This window comes from Euprymna scolopes, chromosome 8 (genome assembly GCF_053919585.1).
Source record: "Euprymna scolopes isolate OS-2025 chromosome 8, ASM5391958v1, whole genome shotgun sequence".
Classification (NCBI taxonomy): Eukaryota; Metazoa; Mollusca; class Cephalopoda; order Sepiida; family Sepiolidae; genus Euprymna; species Euprymna scolopes.
The window spans coordinates 17,051,753-17,073,431 of record NC_136489.1 but is presented as its reverse complement, the minus strand read 5'-3'; positions in this window follow the sequence as shown (position 1 = coordinate 17,073,431).

Sequence of the window (21,679 nt, the reverse complement as noted above, 5' to 3'; positions counted from 1 at the left end):
TTGGAGATTTTGCATAATTGAATATTCTTGCTTTTGAAACAATGGTCATACTTCGAGTAGAAATTTTGTTTTCTCAGTATTGAAACTGAAATTTTGGGGACCTTATGTTCAATTAAATGTTTTATTTATGTGCTAATCTATATATTAAGCTTTTTCTGAATACCCAACATGTAAAATTCACGCCTCTAAAGAAAATAATACTACAGATTTATTTTAAAACTTTTATTTAAAAAATCTATTCAGGTAATTTGTTTATGTAGTAGTGCTGTCATATATCCAATGTAGCCGCCTTTAGCCTCAATCACTGCCTCGATACGGGCCCGGAACAAGGAGGATGCTTTTTACACAACCGCTGGCGGGAGTTCGGTGAATATTTGGCCTTGGTGTTATTAGAGGTCATGTTGGTGATGTTCTCGATGTATGCCCATACAAAGTAATCCAACGGGTTCAGGTCGGGGGAAAAGTGGAGGCAGTGAGAGAAGGCTACAAAGTTGTATCACTGATTCTGAAGCTAAGTACGGGGCTCTTTGGACATGTGAGTAGGCGAAGAGTCCTGCTATCACACCAAGGATTTGTCAGGGGCCACCTGATTGCATCAGGAGATCACACTTTTCAACACATCCAGGTACACTTTTATGTTGACTTTAACGTCAACTTCTAAGATGTGAGGTGGCATGATGTGGCTTTCATTTGAAACTCAAGTGTTGAAAAGTCCGGATTTGTATTTTGAAATGGTCCTGTTGTCATAACTTGGACCGGTGGACAGAATAAATTATACAGCGGCGTATATCCGATCTCGCTCCTTGAACATTGTTACTTTCAAACATTCTACTATCAAACATTGGGATTTGTTCACAACTGGCAAACTAGCAGATGGTCTGCAACAGAAAAAAAAAAGAAATTTTTATCAAACGGAAATAGCATCATGTTGTGTTCTCTAAGACGAAACTCTTATCGTTTCACACGGTAGAATGTATTGTATAATCTTTTGTTTTTTCTTGTAGTTTGCAACGCGCGTGATTAAGAAAACAAACAGTAAATTGAATTTGTAAAACTGATAGCCAGTTTAAAAGGTTAGAAGTTAAGAGAGGTATAAAAAGAGAATGTACACGTAGGTGGTCAACTATTTTCTTATTTCGATGCGATTCGCGAGACCTTAAGTAGTCTATTTTCAGACGGTTACATAGACAGATGTTATACATCTGACACGTACACATGCACGCATATATGTTTAGCAATTAGACAATACAGTCAGCTATGTAGACATGATGTTTCCGTATTTAAAAAAAAATCAAATGTAATTCTTAATAAGCGCGATTTTCTTGATTACTCAGACTATATAAACTGAATTATCAAGATATGACCAGTACTGGAAAAGGAGGAGAAAAGTTCTCCCACCCATATATCTTTTCATCTTAAATGCCATGCACAAATCGCTGGAACCACGTCGGAAAGGCTCGTTTCTTGCTGAAAGCATAACAAACAACACTGTTAATTTTTCAATTTTTATAGGTTTAAAACAACTATTAATTGATGTAAACATTTATTAAATTTCAATTATTTTGCCCACTTTTTTTTTTTAATTTTCTTCCTTTGAAGATTGTAATGCTGGGTATGGGGCAGTCAAACCAGCTACCAACATTGACCCGCTTTTTTTTTTAAAACCAACCGAGAACTCCTTTTTGGTATCCCCGCTGTTCCCTTAAGTGCATTTTTCAGGATCTCTTTTGCACTTGGTTCACCAGGAATATTAGTTCGGTAGGACTTCAGGTTCTTCTTCATAAGCCCTGTGGCACCTATGATAACTGGTATGATTGATATCTCCTTAAGATTCCAGTTTCTTTTCATACCATACATGAGACCTTGGTATTTGGTCTGTTTCCCTCTGTCAGCATTGTTCAGACAGCTATCATTAAGAACACTCACTTCAATCAAGGTTGCCGATCTCTCTGACTTATTCCATATAACTATGTCAGGTTTCACAGCAGCATTTTCAAGGTAGGTGGCTGTATGTGTGTGTGTTTCTGTAAATAAAAGCCATAATTAATATCAATATCCAATGGAATACACACACACACACACATACACACATATATATATATATATACGTATATATATATATATATATATATATATATATATAGTTAGTTAGTTAGTTTTTTTTTGTTTTTTTTAAAAAGAAATCCAGCAGAGTGCTCAATTATAAGTTAAATCCGAAAATAAGAGCGTATTTATATTTTGTTTACAGAAAAGTTTTAGATGAGATAAGTTATTTGTACCGTCGGTTTCAAACCCGATAATTAGGACAGTTTTCGACACCCATATCAAGCTCTCTTCAGCTAATACTCATCTATATTATAACTGGAAGTGGAAATATATATATATATATATATATATATATATATATATATATATATATACATCACGAGTTCACGTTTAACTTTCGTTGTATTTATCGGATGGTGATGATTTTATTTACTTTAAAATTAAATAATATAATAATTTAGAATCTAATTTCAATTAAAAGAGGTTATGTTAAGCGCCTTTAATATTAAAAGCAAAATTAATGTAAAATAAATTTAAAAATAAAAACAAATTAAATTTATAATAGATTTAAAATAATTTAAAATATTTTTTTAATTTTTAACTTTTTAAATTTATTTTAAATTAATTTTGGTTGTAATATTAAAGGAACTTAATATAATAATTATTAATTGAAATTAATTTAATATTATTTTATATAATTTAATTTTAAAGATACTAACATCATCACCATCCGATAAATAAAAGAGAGTTAAACGTGAATTCGTGATGTATGAACGTGAACTCGTGATATATGTATATATATATATATATATATATATATATATATATATATATATATATATATATATATATATATATATATGTGTGTAAGGAATGAAAAAATATACCAGCGGTGGTTGACGTTATGTTTAAAGAAAAAATAGAAAAAACCGAATGAAATTATTAAAAAATCAACGTTTCGTCCTTGTTTGTCACGCACACATATTCGTCCTTTCCCGACATGGGTTGGATTTTAAAAAACTGTCTTTTTTCGCACGATCTATGACTTTTTCTTTTATCACATTTTTATTTCAATTATCCTGAAGATGTCCTCGGAAACAAGGACGAAACGTTGATTTTTTAATAATTTCATTCGGTTTTTTCTATTTTTTCTTTAAACATATATATATATATATATATATATATATATATATATATATGATGAAAATAATGGAAATAGTATTCCGACAAAATAGAGAAAATAAAAAGGAACAAACCGTATTATGTGTTCATCAACGTTTCGTCTTTATTTCCAGAGGAAGTATCGAAATAAAGACGAAACGTTGATGAACACATAATTCGGTTTGTTCCTTTTTATTTTATATATATATATATATATATATATATAGTTATATATATATATATATATACGGTTATAAAATAGATTGATATTGGCTGAAGAGAGCTTGATATTAGTATCTAAAACGGTCCTATTTTCGGGTTTGAAACCGACGGTATAAATGACTTGTCACATCTAAAAACTTTCTGTAAACAATATATATATATATATATATATATATATATATATATATATATATATATATACTAGCAGAAGTACCCGTCGTTGACTGGATTCAAAAACAGCCTACAGAAAATGGACTGTGATTGATGAAAGTATGATAGGTTATGAAAAGGATGGGGTTGTAAACAGATAGGGTTTGATACTCAAAAATCTTACCCTAAGCAAAATATGATGAAAGTAAAGATAATTTTTGCGAAAATATATTTTTATATCAACTTTGTTTCCATTTGTAGCCAAGAGTGACGAACAAAATAATGTTTCCTTACAAAGAGAAAATGTTATATATATAATAATATAAATATACAAGAAAAAAAGGTTACCATACTCAATAAAAGTAATTTTATGGTAGAAAAGTTAATTGGTTTGTATTTTTAAGTAGTTTGCGTAATAATATAGACCAAATAGCGAAGAATAAAGAAACGAAAACAGTTTGGAAAAATAATGAAGCTTTAATTACTTTAGTAAAATAATCCGAAACAGCAAAATTAAAAAAGTAAGCACGTAATTACTTTAGTTTTTTAAAGCAAAAAATCGATATAAATATGAATAAGAAGAAAATGGCACCCTTTTCAAGCAGAACAGCTTCGTTTCAGTTTAACAGTATTGAATGGTGTAGCATTGTGCCGTCGGATTCAGGGTTGTACTATTGTAATGTAAAGAAGACACAGAAACAGTTGTAATCAACTGAATTCCTTCTAGTACACTGACAAAAGAAGCTTAAAGAGATATATAAATAAAAAAAAAGGTTATACAAATGTTTTTAAAAAGACATGTAATCACGTGAGCAGGATTTTGTCCTTCTTTTGACACGATAACAAGTAATGTTCTTATTTTATATTATTTATCTATTTATCTATTTTCGAAATAGTGTCACGTGCAAGTAGAGAAGAAAAAACAGAGTTATGCAAAATTTGTGTCGAGAATTGTCTAAAGTTCCGACTTTTTTGCCTTTCACTTTAATAAGAACGTGAATTTCTGAGTTGAATTTATTCGACACAATATGATTCAACTCAAAAAAATAAATAAAAGCTAACGAGAATTAAGATTAAAGTTAAGGTGTTATTGTAGACACTCACCTCGTTTAAAAAACCTTGTTAAACTTTGTGACATATTTACATTTTATGGAGGTCAGGCGCGAACGAACACCCCATAATTTTATTATACCATATTTCTTCAAACTGAAACATAATTATCAAAGTATACTTACGCAGATAGATATGAAAAGTCTTTGTTAATGTTTGTGTCATATTTCCATGGAGTACAGGCTCGAACGCCGACTCCACAATTTTAATATACCATCCCTCTTTAAGTTGAAACATGCTTATCAAAGTATTCTTATGTACATGTATATCAAAAGCCCTTGTAAACGTTTTTTTTTCATTTTTTTATTTCCATAATCTGGGGGCCAAGCACGAACGCAGACCCCACAATTTTTATGAACCACCGTTCTGCCAGATCAAACATACCCATTCCTGTGTCTCGATACATCTTCTATCATTATATGTAGTCAGTTTTTTTAAAATAGTCAACCATATAGTAGCCTATTCGTGACCACACACACGTTAAGTTTTATATATATATATATATATATATATATATATATATATATAAAGTAAAGAAAATATGCATATGTGTAGAAGGACAACTTATTTTGGCAGCAAGGTGATTAATACAGAAGCATCCTAGAGTCAGCGTATATTATATCATATAATTAGGACAGGGGAGAACAATTTACGTACATGTCTCGGATATGGAAAATTCCAAAATGACACAAGCTGCCGGCAATTGGGCGATGGTAATAGTCATCCAATCATCGTTCAAAACAACAAGAAACCACTCCAGACACGGTATGAAGCCGCTTGACGTAAGGAGAAAAATACCATTTGAAGGACACAAAATATCCCAAAATAAATTGTATATTGGAAGATTTCGACGAAAAAAAATGGCAATCGTTCCTCATGTGTCAGACATCACTTATGGAACGTGAGGATTAAGGGAAAAATAGGGAAATTGTTAACTAACCGTGGTTCTTTATCATAACCACAAATGTATTGTTATTCGGTATTTACTACTGATGATGATGATGATGATGATGATGATGATGATTATGATTGAGCCTGCTTATTATACTGATGAATTACAAATTAAATGACATGTATAATAACATCGCGTATGAAAAAAAAAACAGTAAGTTAAGATTTGAATACGCTATGTACTTTTTCACAAAGTGCATCAAATTATAATTATAGATAAGATAAACACGCGGAAATTATTTAATAGGAATATAATGACGGTAATTAAAGAATGCGCGAAGAAAACACAAATAGATGAAAATCATTTTGAATGCAAGTTATTAACGTTTAATTCATGCCATTGTATATTTCAAATGTGAGATTTGAATCTAATTTCCCCCTTTTGTTATGAATAAATATGGCTGCTAAGTGCTCATAATTGGTTTCTTGCTCTAGTTTTAGATTCATGAGACAATGGATGCCCCATGTCTCTGTGTCAGTGCGTGAGACCCACAATGAAGCAAAGTTTGCACAATCTCTATCCTCCATCGGATCCAGTTTGAAGAAGTCAAGGAAGACTTCAAACCACACTGAGCTGGTGTGTGTGTGTGTGTGTGTGTGTGTGTGTGTGTTTGTGTAAAAATGTTAACCTATGATCTCTTTAAATATTCAATAACTGAAATTAACAGGAAATAATAATCATACACTAGGAATGTTTATAACGAGTAAAATCTTTGTTTAGATGAATGAATAACGCACACAGAAATATGTTGGCATGTTGAAATGCAAAATATTCATTTCAATTTGCCGACATATTTCTATTACTTTTGCACATGCGTAAACTCATTCATAGCTTGAAGTGGTTTAAGCAAAAAATGTTCTGTTCTATCTATCGAGACCTCAAACCAGACGCAGCTAGCGCGCTAACTGTTTTGGTTTCAATTCTTTCAATTTTGGTTTTTGGTTTCAATTCATTAAAAACTTTGGAAATCAGCAGTATATATTAGGTACAATAAAATATTCAATAGAGAATTGGCTCTGCAATAGTAAACACGAAACCTGCATGAGTTAAATATATATTTAAGGGTATTTTCCGTGTAGGAAAGGCTGTCCTGCTTCTGCTAGTTGAAAATAAAATTTTTCAACGGGTATTTTAAAGTTGAGTGATAAAAATTGAAAACAAAATAGTTGACTTTGGCAACGTAAGCTAATAAAACATTACATTTGTTGTTTCCTTTGCGCATGCTAAAAATTAAGCTTTCATAGCTACAAAGTCGCTTAATTCGAAACCTCTCGTATCCATCTACCCATAACTCAGTAATAAAAAAAAACGAACATGATTTGAGCGCTAAACGTTCTTCTTTCGATTCTAGAGAGTCAAATTCTTTATATAACTTTTGAAATCACTACTATTAGATAATAATCAAAAGAGAATTGGCTTTATAATAATAAATAGAAAGTCTGTCTGAATTTAAATACATTATTTAAGCGTATTTCACCACCTGGCAACGTCAAAAAGCCTGCTAGTGTATATATAAATATATATAGGGTGACCCCAACAAACGGGCCCCAACTCTAATTAGGCCCCGGTTCTTAGTGTTTTGTCCGAATGAAATGAAACGTTGGTCATAACTAGTTTATAATATTCAAAATATGACAGCAAAATACAAGGGTCTTTGGCATTTTTTCTGCGTTCTACAGCATATGTTCTAGATGGCCGCCATTTAGCTTTTGTTTTTTTTTTGGGGGGGGGTCACCCTGTATATCTATCTATCTATCTATCTATCTATCTATCTATATATATATATATATATATATATATGTATATATATATATACACATACATGTATATACACACACACACACACATATATATATATACACACACACACACATATATATATATACTTGTCTCATCTAAAAATTTTCTGTAAACAATATATATATATATATACATACTAGAAAAAGTACCCGTTATTGACTGGGTTCAAAAACAGCCTACATAAAATGGACTCTGATTTATGAAAGTATGATAGGTTATGAAAAGTAAGGGTTTTAAAGAGATAGCTTCGAATTTGGTGGTATCAAAACCAAAGCAAAATATGATGAAAGTAAAAATAAAATAGATAAACCCCATAATTTATTATATGATACCTGGTCACACTGAAAATATTCTGTGGATCTATATTAAAAAAAAAAAAAACTTGTTAAACTTTGTGACATATTTCCATTCTATGGAGGTATGGCGCGAACGAACACCCCATAATTTTATTATACCATAATTCTTCAAACTGAAACATAATTATCAAATTATACTTACGCAGATAGATATGAAAAGTCTTTATTAAAGTTTGTGCCTATTTCCATTCTATGGAGGCCAGACGCGACGCAGACCCCCCAATTTTAATATACCATCCCTATTTAAGTTAAAACATACTTATCAAAATATTATTATGTATATCTATATCAAAGGTACTTGTAAACGTTTTTTAATTTTTTTATTTCCATACTTTGTGGACCAGGCGCGTACGCAAACCCCACGATTTTAATGAATCATCATTATGGCAGAACAAACATACCCATTCCTGTGTCTGGATAAATCTTCTATCATTATATGTGCTCAGTTTTCTATAATAGTCCACCATCTAGGAGCCTATTCGTGATCAGACACACACACACACGTTCAGCTTTATATTATAGATATATATGTTTAAAAAATTAAAGCACAATGTATATGCATATATGTGTGTACATATATATGTGTGTATATATGTTCATATATACATATGTATATATATAGATTAATATATATATATATATAAATATATATATATATATATACATAAACATATATGTATGCATATATATGTATGTATGCATTATGTGCGTGTGTGTGTATGTGTGTGTGTGTGTGCTTAGAAACAAACTAAAAGTTAAAATAAATATTATCTGGTAAATTTCCTAAGCAAATGTATAAATTTATTAAGATTCAATAAAATTAATAAAAAAACATTGAGTTTAATTAGACTCCTTAGAAGCCAACTTAATCTTTAAAATAGGTGTCGTAAGGTTCTAAAAATAAATATGTTAAAAAATAATAATAAAAATAATTGAATAAGTTTATAAATAGAGACAGACTGTGAACGAGAAGATCGACCCTGACCCAGGTTCAGCGAAAATCTGTCGGCGTCTTCGACTACTACTGATTGGGAAAAATAATTTAAGTATAAATGCCACCCACCCATACCTAATTAAAACTGCCTGAAATATAGCTCTTCTAGCCTCAAATATTCCCTACTCCACCCCAACCTCCGTTTCCTCTCATTTATATCCTTGCCCTCTTGTTCTTTCTTCTTGTCTCTTTAACTGGCTACACAAACCCTCTTTCCATCCAACTTTTCTCTCTCACACTCTTTCTCTCACACTCTTTCTTTTACTCCGTTTAATGCCTATACTTCATCCAACCGCCAATTTTTTGTAACCCCCTCTACTTTACTTAACTGAAAATGCATGTTAACTGTAAACTTTCACTTCCTATCATAATGCTATACATGACACGTGGCCAAATATTTTTAAAATTACAACAGTTTATTGATTTTTTTTTTTAATTTTCAGATTTTTTATTCATGATGAGATCAATATTAATCAATACGGTTGGAACATCCAAGCAAGATATGACTGAATTTACTTTATATATATATATATATATATATATATATATATATATATATATATATATATATATATATGTGTGTGTGTGTGTGTGTGTGTGTGTGTGTGTGTGCGTGCGCACATGTGCATGTGTGTCTTTATGTACCTTTGTGTGTCTTTGTGTGTTTTTGTGTGTGTCTGCATAGTTTATCGAAACATATAGCTTCATATCAAGAATATATTTCAACTGTAGGGTTGATAACTTTTATTCCCCCCAATCTTATATATATATATATATATATATATATATATATATATATATATATATATATATATATATATATATATATATATGCTGGCAGGGAGACCCGACGTTGCCTGGAATTGGATGAGGATTAACGAATGCTTCAAACTCCCATGTTTTTATTGTCAGTGAAATTGCCACTTTTAAATTAAATCGATTGATTGATTGTTCTAGTTGGGGAACGGTAACTGTGCACCGGTAGAAAGCTTCACATTTACACCGGGGGAAAGCTTCACATCAAACTTTAAAAATACACTTACACTTGTTAGGCTGTGTAAGGTGTAAACTTCGGTCAAAATCGTCTGTTCCTTCTTTCATCAGATTATTTCGATTATCGATACTCATGGAACATATCTAAGAACACTGCCAGGCACAAGTATATTTGTGTAAAATTCCATAAAAATCGATTCAGCCGTTTGCGAGTCCATAGGCAACGAACACAGACACAGATATACACACCAAGGAAGTTTATTTTATATAATACTAGCCGGGGTACCCAGCGTTGCCCGGGTGTTTGGCGGTGTGTGTGTAGAGGGGGCAGTAAAGTAAGAAAAAAGTTAAGCGATTAACCTGTTTAAATATAATGAAAAAAACGATGTTAAATTTCTTAAAATAATCGGACCCCACCCCCCATAAAAAACAGCGAACAAACGTAAAACTTCATTAAAATAGAAATCGGAAAACGTGGTCGGAAAAACAAAAACAAAAAAAAACACGCCGAAAAGCGAAAAAAATGGCATGAATGACCCTTCGATTCGGTTAAGTCCATGGTGCGTTTCACCCAGTAGAAAGCATAGAACGAAAAGGAGCGTTAAAATTCAATTGCAGTTTTTTAAGCAACTACGAAGTAAAGAAAACCCAAACCGGCGTCCTTAGTAATTATCCCTTGTGAACGATCCCGGCAACGGTGTAAGTGGGGGAAGGGGAAGGAGGAATTCATTAGAGAGAAAAGATTTTACTACTTTCATTGATTTTAACCGATTGTGGCAGTTAACTCTCAGCAGAAAAATATAGGAATCTATGATTATCGAGGAAGTGGAGGGGTAATATGCCTATAAAACACCTCAGATATTGTGCTGCAGTTTGTGCATATTAAATTTGCATGACATGTCTTGATTTTTAATCATATTAAGGTCAAAATCATAGGGGAATATGAGTTAATTTTATATATATAGGGATTATAATATATACCTTTACTAATATATAAAAAAGTCATTCGTATGTGTGAGTTTCTTCCTCATATTTTAGAAATGGCTGAGCACCAAAAACGAATATATGTTATATATTGTCATGGATAAAACGTGTCATATGTTATATATAGAAGGGGGGACTATATCGTTCTCATAACATTTGTTATAAACGCATAAATTGTATGTATTGTTTGTTTAGCCAGAGGATATGATATCGACGTGTATACTGAGCTATGTTGTATCAGAGAGTTATCACACGGGTATATATTACGGTTCATATTCACGTAAAAGTATCATTTTTTTATGAGAAGAATAATATAGGCTTCATACCTTTTTCTTCAAGTGTTCTTCTATCTTCAACTGCTGAGCTCAGTGATGAAATATGAAATGACCAGCACCATCCGATTGAGACATCTGTTCTTCCTTCTTTTGTGAAACAAGATGACTACACTTTATATTTTTAAAATATAAATTTATTTAAGTTGTCTCAAATGGTCTTCACAGGGTCTACATTTCTTGTTTACATGTTTGTGCTACCTAGCTTCGCTTCCTGGTCGTCTGTTCACTCCCGTGACTAAGTTCCAACTGACTAAATTCCCGATCCCTTGCCCCCAGTGCTGTTACGTCATCATTCTAAAAGCACACAGGTCCCTACACGTCTGCCTACCAAAGATTATTTTGTTTATATCTAATTTTAATTTAGTTCAAGCTGAAAATGTTTATATAAATTAATTATATAAACCTCTTCAGCTAAAACCCATTGTTACAATCTATTCTCTGAACAATAAATAACTCCCAATATAAACTACTTTAAGAATATCATTAAATAGATAGATGAATAGATAGATAGACAGATATATCGATATTAACTTTTAATAATGTTAATTATTCAACACAAGCTCGGGTGTACCTTACCAGTTAATTTAATTTATTTTATTAATAAGTTTAATTTACGATAGAAGAAGAGGTAATATATAAAATCGCCGCGAATTATTTCTTCGTTTTCATATTAAAACCTAACCATTAACCAGAAGTTACTTTTCTAGGGCATTTATCTTCAAGCCGAAATATCAGTTGACGTGATATTGTAAACAAACACAATGGGATTTGATGAACGACATTATCATTATTACAATTTTATTTAAATTTCTTTTTTTTTGCGAATTAGTCCACCGGACAAATTATTCCCCATAATCTATAATAATCAATAGAGGATTGATTATATAATACATACGCAATCTGCATGAATTAAAATATCATGTTTATGTTCATGTATTGCACGACCGGGAAAACGCCGTGCAAACGCCGGGCTGCCGGTCAGTATATATATATATATATATATATATATATATATATATATATATATATATATATATATATAATATGATATAACTACTTCATTTACTCACATAAATTAATATACGAGAGTATAAATTTATGCGTGAACTATATGTATTTACTTCAACAGTGCTCAATACGTAGGTAGAGGTAGTTAGTTAGTTATGAAATATATATATGGCGATTAAGCTACACTGAATATACTGCCTTTCATCCACTCTGGCGTTCTTCAGGCTTATGCGAGAATTTTGTGGTTGTCTCGCGTTTTTATATACGCACCTTCTATTGACTTTTTTAAGTAGCCAATCAGCTTTCTAGTATCAACCGCACCCTTCCTAATCAGACACTTAGAGGACAAAGGCCCATTTGACCACCAATAACTATAATAAAATTAAAAAAGAAGAAAAAGAAATATAATCTGGTATACGGCACCATACACTCAAATGTTACAAACAAAACTTTGTAAGATATTTCTAGATCTTATCGAAACGCATTTTCCAGCAACCAACCCCTTACAGAAAATATTCAATAAAAATACCGTAAAATTATCCTACAGCTGTTGCGAAAATTAGGAGATGGTAATTAAAGCACTTAATAACAAAATATTAAATAAAAGCAATGAAAACAACAACAAAATAAACAATAAAAATGTGGACACCATGACAAAAATAAAACTAGCACAAAACACACATATGTAACTAGTAGAAATAATAATAATAATAATAATAATAATAATAATAATAATAATAAACCAACTCCGGACAATAACAACCATACTAGAAATAAAAATAAAAATACTAATAACGAACAAGATAAATGCAACTGTAGATACCGCACAGTCTACCCACTTCAAAATAAATGTCTAACCAAAAACATATTTTACCAGCCAACAATATTTGAGAAAAAAAAACCCGAATGACTTCCTTAGATTTCCAAACTTGGTATTATTACCACAAATGTGCATTCAATAATAAAAAAAACACCGTATGGAAACAACGTTAGGAAACAAATACTGGGGACTAATAAGGAAATACATAAATAAATAAATAAACATGCATATATATAAACTAGCATACACACATGTTATTTATGTTAGTTTATATATATATATATATATATATATATATATATATATAAACTAACTTATGAAAGAAAACTTAACCTAGATATCTACGCTAAATAGCACACACAAAGGAACGGGTCAACCAGATGTCAAATGGGCCTTTGTCCTGTAAGTGCCTGCTCATTGGCTGATTAGGAAGGGTGCGGTGGATACTAAAAAGCTGATAGGCTAATTAAAAAAAAGTCAATAGAAGGTGCGTATATAAGAACGCGAGGCAACCACAAAATTCTCGCATAAAGCTGAAGAATCCTAGAGTGGATGAAACGCGGAATATTCAGTGTAGCCTAATCGCCATATATATTTTATAACTATATATATATATATATATATATATATATATATATATATATATATATATATATATATATATATATAAATATATAAAGATAGGGATCGATTGAAAACGATAACTCATAATAAAAGTACTATAGAAAGGCGATCGATATTCCGTTTTATATATAGCGAAATTTTTTTTTTAAGTCAATAAAAATCGGCAATGAAATGATTTAAATGTACAAAAGTGTTGTAATTTTTCACTTTTTGCAAAAAGCATAGTTAAGTTACAGCTGAGAGCAATTCTCTCATCAATGCTTTCGATTGCTTTCTTAGAAAAAAAAAACGCGTGAAGTTTGATAATGTATTAAGCATAACCGGATAAAAAAAACGACAACGAAGAACACAATTGAAATGTGATTCTTTTAAATGTTTATTTGTCTACAAAATTCTTTCTGATTATTGAATACGAATATAGGTAGCTTCCTATTTATTTAAGTCTTATATATATGCATGCACTAATATCTCTCTATATCAAGTTAAACATGCTTATATATTTACATACGTATAAATATATACTAGATAAACTATATATACTGGATATATACATATATATATATGTATATATATATATGTATATATATATATATATACTAGAGACATATTCAGGCATGTTATATAGATGGATATAGATATAAATATAGATATGTTAGGGACATGGCGATTCCAATATTATTCTCGATTCCAATACAATTTCTAGATATACGAATACGAGAGTGTTACCGCAAAAATGAGCTATCTTTTATGCTAGTGCATATCAACCTTCTTCAATGCCCTTTTGCCAGGAATTCAGTGACGCATGTTTTCCTTTGACAGACATCCATAACAGTAGTTTATATCGTAGAGTCTCATTTTGTCAACATCTGCAACGGAGATTGGAAAGTTTCAGGTTATGAATGCAACAGTTCAGTTACCATAGCATTATAATTTATAATCACTCTATCCTTTGAGGATGACAAAAAAACTAGGAGGCATTACGTCCGAAACACCCCGTTTTATATATATATATATATATATATATATATATATATATATATATATATATATATATATATAGGTATTTAATTATTATAGCAAAAAAATAATTATGACAGGGGCTGTCATAATTATTTAAGAATTCATTTCTTATCGTTGAGCACTTTCAGTTGAATTAAAGTCGGTCCATTTAGCTCTTATGCATAGATCATCGTATAACGATTAGATCACTCTCTGACTGAAGTAAATGAACATTTAAAAATTAAAATGTTTAAATTCAACGCTATTTCACACGGTTAATGGTAGTCGAATGGATACGGTCTCAGCTAATAGAGCCAGAGCGGGGTTCGAATCCTTCGGTTGTTGTTAATCGTGATATCCTGCACTGAAGAATCCCGAAAGGATGAAACACTAGTGTCTGTAGGTATTTAATTATTATAGCAAAAAATAATTACAAATATATATATATATATATATATTGTGTATGTAGGCAGCATGTTTTCACTCAGACAAGTATTGTTGAATAGCACGGAGTGTTTTTGTTTAATGAATTCATTTTTTTTTAACTTTTCGAGTTTTCCATTTGTTGATCTTATTTCTCGGTTGAACTTGCGCAAGAAAGTTCCATAGTAACTTTTGTCAATCTGTTGTTTCTTTAAGTAGTCTTTTGCAAGTACTTTTAGCTGAGTTTCATCTGTCGTCGTAACGCAGTTTTTTAAAAATTATTATTCGTTTAAAATCTGTATGCTTTCATATGTTTCAGCTTAAGTTATATTTAAATTTCTTGAACTAATGAAACGTCTTGTACGTAAAAAATGTACGTTTTTTTAACGTGTTAAGGACGCGGCTAAAACAAATATACAATGCTTTTAAAGGTGTGATTTACATGATGTTATAGAATGTACTGTATTTTTATGATAATAATTCATAACTACCTTACAACACACACACACACACACACACACACACACACACACATATATATATATATATATATATATATATATATATATATATATATATATATTGGATTGTTACGCACTCAGTCACTTCAAAATGTTACTACTATTTTCAAAATATTTATTGTTTATTTTTAGCTGTTTAGTTTTCTTATATATAGTTATTTTTAATCTTTTAACGCTTGAATTCATATAGTTGATTTTTATGTTTTCAACCAAACCTTTTTAAACTGGAAATGTCGACAGCCTTTTTTAAGGCGTTTGCAAAAATACTGTCGGGGTAAGTCTTGGGACGCCTTCAGATATTGTTGAAAAAAAAACGACTTAAAACCTTACTTCAACCACATGTGAAGGCGTCCAAAGCATTACCACTCTCAGCATGGCACGTAAGAAATCAACAAAAAATCGTGGATTCCTCTTACGAAGGTTCTACTACCAGTCTATAGTTTGTTTTTAATAAAATCAAAGTACACAGATACTTTGAACTAGTCAAACAGTTTATGAATAACCATTTCTAATCATTACCTGTCAAGCTGTTCAATGGAATTATAAGTTAGATTCTTAAAGTTTTACCCTGTCCATGCATTGTTGGTATGGTAACAGACAGAAAATAGGGGCGCTTAAGTATTATTTGTAATGGACGACGTCATAGTGTTTTTATGGCAGCTAACTTCCCAGACTCCGAACTTGAGAGGCTTTTCCATTAGCAGCCGTTAAATTTAAAATTGTTGTTACATTTTCAATAATGAAAAAAAAAACACTTTATGCATACGTGCGCCTTTTATACACGTGGCGGGTTTATAGCTAGTCTCTTTTTTCCACTTCTTTACAGTCACTTCACATCTAGTGATTGCCATACAAAATCCAGAAAGTAACATACAGAGACGTTCGCTGAGAGTTTTCGTCAAGCTTATATTTGAGAGAATTTACCCATGAGAATGAGGCTAATGATTTCGTAGCAAATTATCTATATCTTAGCTTCCTAAGTTAACTAAAATTAATGCATGCAGATAGAAACATTAATATAACATAGCTTGTATTATGAAGTCTTTTACTTTAATAACTAAATTATAGCACATTGGCATTATTCACTGTCTCTTAATTTGTTTCCCCGAATTGATTAATTTAACATCTTTCATTCTGTTTTGTCTAAAGTTTGACCTGTTCCTACACATCCCAATCTATGTCATCCGTCTCTGGAAACGATGCTTTTTTTTTCATTTTACTGCACATCAACCCTTTTCAGGTTATTTAATACTGGATCCAAAGATTTTGAAGAAAATACTTTTAATAGAATATATTTGTTTTGTTTTCAAGTCGGTTTTTATTCAACCCATAGTTGGGACCCTAACAGGTACTACCACTCCGGGTCAGAGTGGACCTGGGAGCAATGACAATTAAAGGGTTGCTCCACACTCCCCAAACCCGCAAGCTGGAGCCTCACCACTGGATATAGTTTAAGGTCATATCCAGGACCCCGTCTCTGAAATGATGATGGTTTGCAAATTAAGCTTATTGTGACATGCACTAATTGTGATACTTGCCAACATTCACACTGGCTTACTTAGTCGCCATTGCCGTAGTCTCTTTCTAGCTGATCACGCTGTCTAAAGTTATCGGCTTTTTGATTCAAGTTCTCCGTAAATTCAAGATTTTGTTTCTGTTTTTTTTTCTCTTTGCAAAACTCAAGTATGCTCTGCAAACCAACATTGAAAACAAGAAACAACGTCTCGCACTCTTTTGTTCCTTTCCTCACTTACTTTTCTGAAGATACTGACTTTCTAACTTAAAATGCATTATAAATCAATGCTTTATTTTTTGTTTAGTTTTTTTTTCAGTTTTTTTTCTTTTCCTTTTGTAAAACCAGTCATATTCTGGAAAGCCAAGGATATACACAATACAATCTAATACAAAACGAGCAAGCTGAGCAATATGAATTTAGTATTTGGCATATAAGAAACGTGAAGTACGAGAACATTTTTCAAAGTTACTAAATAACCTGAAAAGGGTTGATATGCTATAAAACAACTCCCCCCATAAATAAACCATTGATGTCATATGCAATTAATTCTCAAGTGACATGTTGCGTATGACACACACACACACAAACACACACACACACACACACACATATATATGTTCATTAATATTAGTTTATTTTCAACTATTTCTCATCCGACTGATACTCGCTGATTTGGTAACGTATCAGGCTGGAAGCCTAAGTATTCTGTTTGCGTTTCAGTTTCGATTCTTGCTGATCGAATCCAAGTCATATATTGTAGAAAATAATCGATAGATAATTTTTTTTTTTTTATTACATTTTCACCCCAAACAAAGCAAATTGCCATTTTGGTGTAGGGGGCTACTATCAGGGGCAACAACTACTGCGGTACTATGTAGGGATTTGGGCAGCAAGATGTCGGTTCACGTTACACTTGAACTTCTGCACGTCAGTACTGTTGGGGAAGCAGGGGCCTGGAATGGAATTCCAGAGTCTAGCGGTTCTGGGGAAGAAACTATTGGAGTAAAAAGATATTTTACATCTAGGGATCTCTACAGTGTGGGGGTGGGATTTAGCAGCCTGTCGGGTTTGTTGAGGGTGCTCACGTCGTGGGGGCACAAGTGATTGCAGTTCGTCAGAGCATTCACCACTAAAATACTTGTAGAAAAGGCAGAGGGATGCAACATTTCGTCGATGGGACAGAGGCTGAAGCTTAGATGCCAGTTCAGGGCCTATCAGGTTTGCGACTCTCTTTTGAACCTTGTCAAGGAGCGAGAGACTAGTAGCAGATGCACCAGCCCAGATGTGGCAGCAATACTCCATACATGGGCGAATGGTGGCCTTATAGAGGTACAGGATACTTTCGGGTGTTAGTAGTTTTCTAGCACGGTAGAGAGAGCCCACCTTTCTTGCAGCGGCCCTGGCAATGCCTTCAATGTAATTGTTCCAACTCATGTTTCCTGTGAACGTTAGGCCAAGGAGTTTGAAAGATGGACTCTCAGATAAAGAGTTGTTGGCCATTGCTATGGGTGGTAGAGAGGGTTTCTTGTAATTATTGAATGAAACTAGTTTAGTCTTGGCAGCATTGAACGCGACCAGCCACTTTTGTCCCCATTCCACTACAGATTGGAGGTCTTCCTCTAGTGTTTCTGCCATTTCTTTAGAAATGTGTTCATTCGTCTTCCTGTCGTGCCTGCCATAGAGTGTAGTGTCATCAGCATATATACCCATCTCAGAGGCAATGTTGTCGGGGAGGTCATTTATGAATATCAGCAACAATAGAGGTCCAAGGATAGAACCCTGGGGCACCCCCGCATTTATATCATATTGCTTAGATGTACGACCGTCGAGGACAACCTGGATTTTTCTCTTATCTAAGAAGGATTTAATTATGTTAAGTATTCTACCAGTGATACCGTATGATCTGATTTTACTGAGGAGGCCCTCATGCCATACCCTGTCAAAAGCCTTAGATATATCTAGAGCTACCGCTCTGCCCTCCCCCGCTTTGTCCAGTGAATAGTATATACGTTCAGAGATCACAGTTAGGATGTCTGCTGTGGAACTGGCTTGTCTAAATCCATATTGTTTGAATATTTAATAATATATACTTAATCTGGATAAACGAAAATATCAAATAACGATGCAGGGCGATTCCCCGCTAGTAAATTATAATTTTCCTTCGGATATTTTTTAGATAAGGTTTGATGATTTATATTATTTGTAATTTTCAAACTACTCCTCATATTCTGACTATTATTTTAAAATGAATTGGCTGATGAAACTTCAATCTTTACGATACAAAATAAAATGTAATCTAATGAAAAATTAACATTCCTTCTCAATTTTGGAATACAGAAGAAAACAATTGACGCCCGTAGATAAAATAAATGATTGAATTAGAAATTTCGCGTATAACTCGACACTAGGATTCTAAATTTCAAAAGATGCACCCACAAATTCACACGTTAAATCAATGGAAACCCTGTACAAATATTAATCAAAGCAAGAATAGTAGTCCAAAAATATAAAAAATATAATACAAATAAATCGGTATGAATTACCATGGGCAAATTTTCTTCTCTGGAACTGCCTGCGTTTGTACATTACATATAAACTCCTATTATTCTATATTAATTCCTCTCATCCAACAGATACCATAATACGTAGTCCGTTGCACCTTATAAAAACAAAGTTTCATACACAATTTCAGCCATATTGAGTCAAGTAGCTTCCGAATAAACTTCTTGAGTAAATGTGGTATTAGGGTGACTAATAACTATTACTCCGCATTTGTGTCTAATTGTAAAACATAGCATAATAATAGTTCGCTGTATCACTCATGAAAAAGGTTCATACAAAATTTCTATGCAGTAATTTAAGAGATAAATTAGATCGAAAATTTAACGTTTTACAGGGTTACACGCGGTACCCACACGTTATATGCAGCTACGTCGCAAAGAACATCGTACAGGTAATAACTCGACTCCTTTTTCGTTTTGTAACAACGACATTTGTTTTTATTCTCCCGTCACGCGAGACTTCTCGTTACAGCTGTGACGTTTCCCACGTCTATAACGTGATCGTTCTTTGATAACGTGCGAACTCTCCTTTTTATAGTGTTTTTCTTTTTCTTTACCGTGACGTCATTAAAACACGTCTCGGTACTTGCATATAGCCGACATACGCGCTCTGTCACAAAAAGACAGAAAGACTAAGCGAATAATGATATAGATATAAAATGGCCAAATCAGTGATCGTTGTGTCGATTGGATTCCATTAATAAGTTTATGACTTATCTGTGTAATAATTAGCTCATCAGATGAGCATCTGGTCCTCGTCATCTGACGCGTTCTTTGTAAGCGCGCTTTCTGTTCGAAGATCGTTCAACAACACACAGGACATGTAAAATATCAATGGCTTTGATGACGCTTCCGAACCACAGCTGTTTATAAATGCAATTACCTTTCATCTTCTTTGATTTGTTATGTTTGATCTCAGTCCTGATTAGCCTTCCACTTGCATGTGGCAGCCGTTATCTTAACTCCATTAAAAGCAGATTACCGTTCGTGGCAGACAATTGCAATACGATGATGCTAGTCAATATATCCTAGCACACAAATTACCGTTAATTTAGGGTCATAAGATGATTAGAAATATGGTTTCAAGAATATATATATATATATATATATATATATACCCTTTATTTGCTTTTAAATAATGCGTAATATGTTGCTACACAGTCATGAGCATGTTTCGGTCAGCTAATTACCAGTAAGTAGATACCTCTTCAGGCGATAAATCTTATGCGAAAGCAAAGTTTGCAAAGTATATCTTGCTTTTCTTTGGTATTGAGCACTCTTGTATTAATGTAGTTAAACTTCATTCATCTGGAAAACAATAACCTCAAATTAAATAAAATGGACTTGTATATGTTTTAAACCACCCGAAACGAAACGAAACTAAAACATCCGGAACACAAGAAGTCGAAAAAACCCAAACAAAAACATATTAACAGCGAAAGGAGGTGATGTCGGCAGCTATACACCTTACAAATATATATTCGAATTATAGACTAACGAGGAGACAGATATTGAAGACATTTATTTAAACCAACCGCTCGAAACGAAAGAAAAAAAAGTAAAAAAAATAAATAAATAAAAAATAAACCGTAAGTCCTCACTCTCTGCATAACTCTCTTATATATTACGTCGGAGAGTTCATTTTTGATTGTTTTATTTGTATTAATGTAGTTTTTTTCTGTATCGATATATTTATCGTTGGCATTTTCAGGTAGAAGATTAATATACCCCTTCCGCCTCCTTGTAATTTGTTTCTTTTATATCAATGAATCTCATTCCACCCTACCACAGTTTATTTTTTGTAATAAAATTTAACTTTGAAACGTTGCCACCATGTTTCGTGTTCACTTATATTTCATAAATGTTTTATTATATTTTTTTATTCCCATTCGTAAGAAAATAGGGGCTAACGTCCGGGAAAACTCTTTCTTTACAAAACCCATTAGACAGACGGCACACGTGTGAGGTAACGAGGACCATAGGTATAGAAATATCGAAGTTTGTAAGATTAGTGTGCAGGGGAAATTCTAAAGTCTCCCACGTGTCTTCAAAATTACCTAAGGATGACATTATAGCGATAGAAAGGCATTATGGACTAGATGCT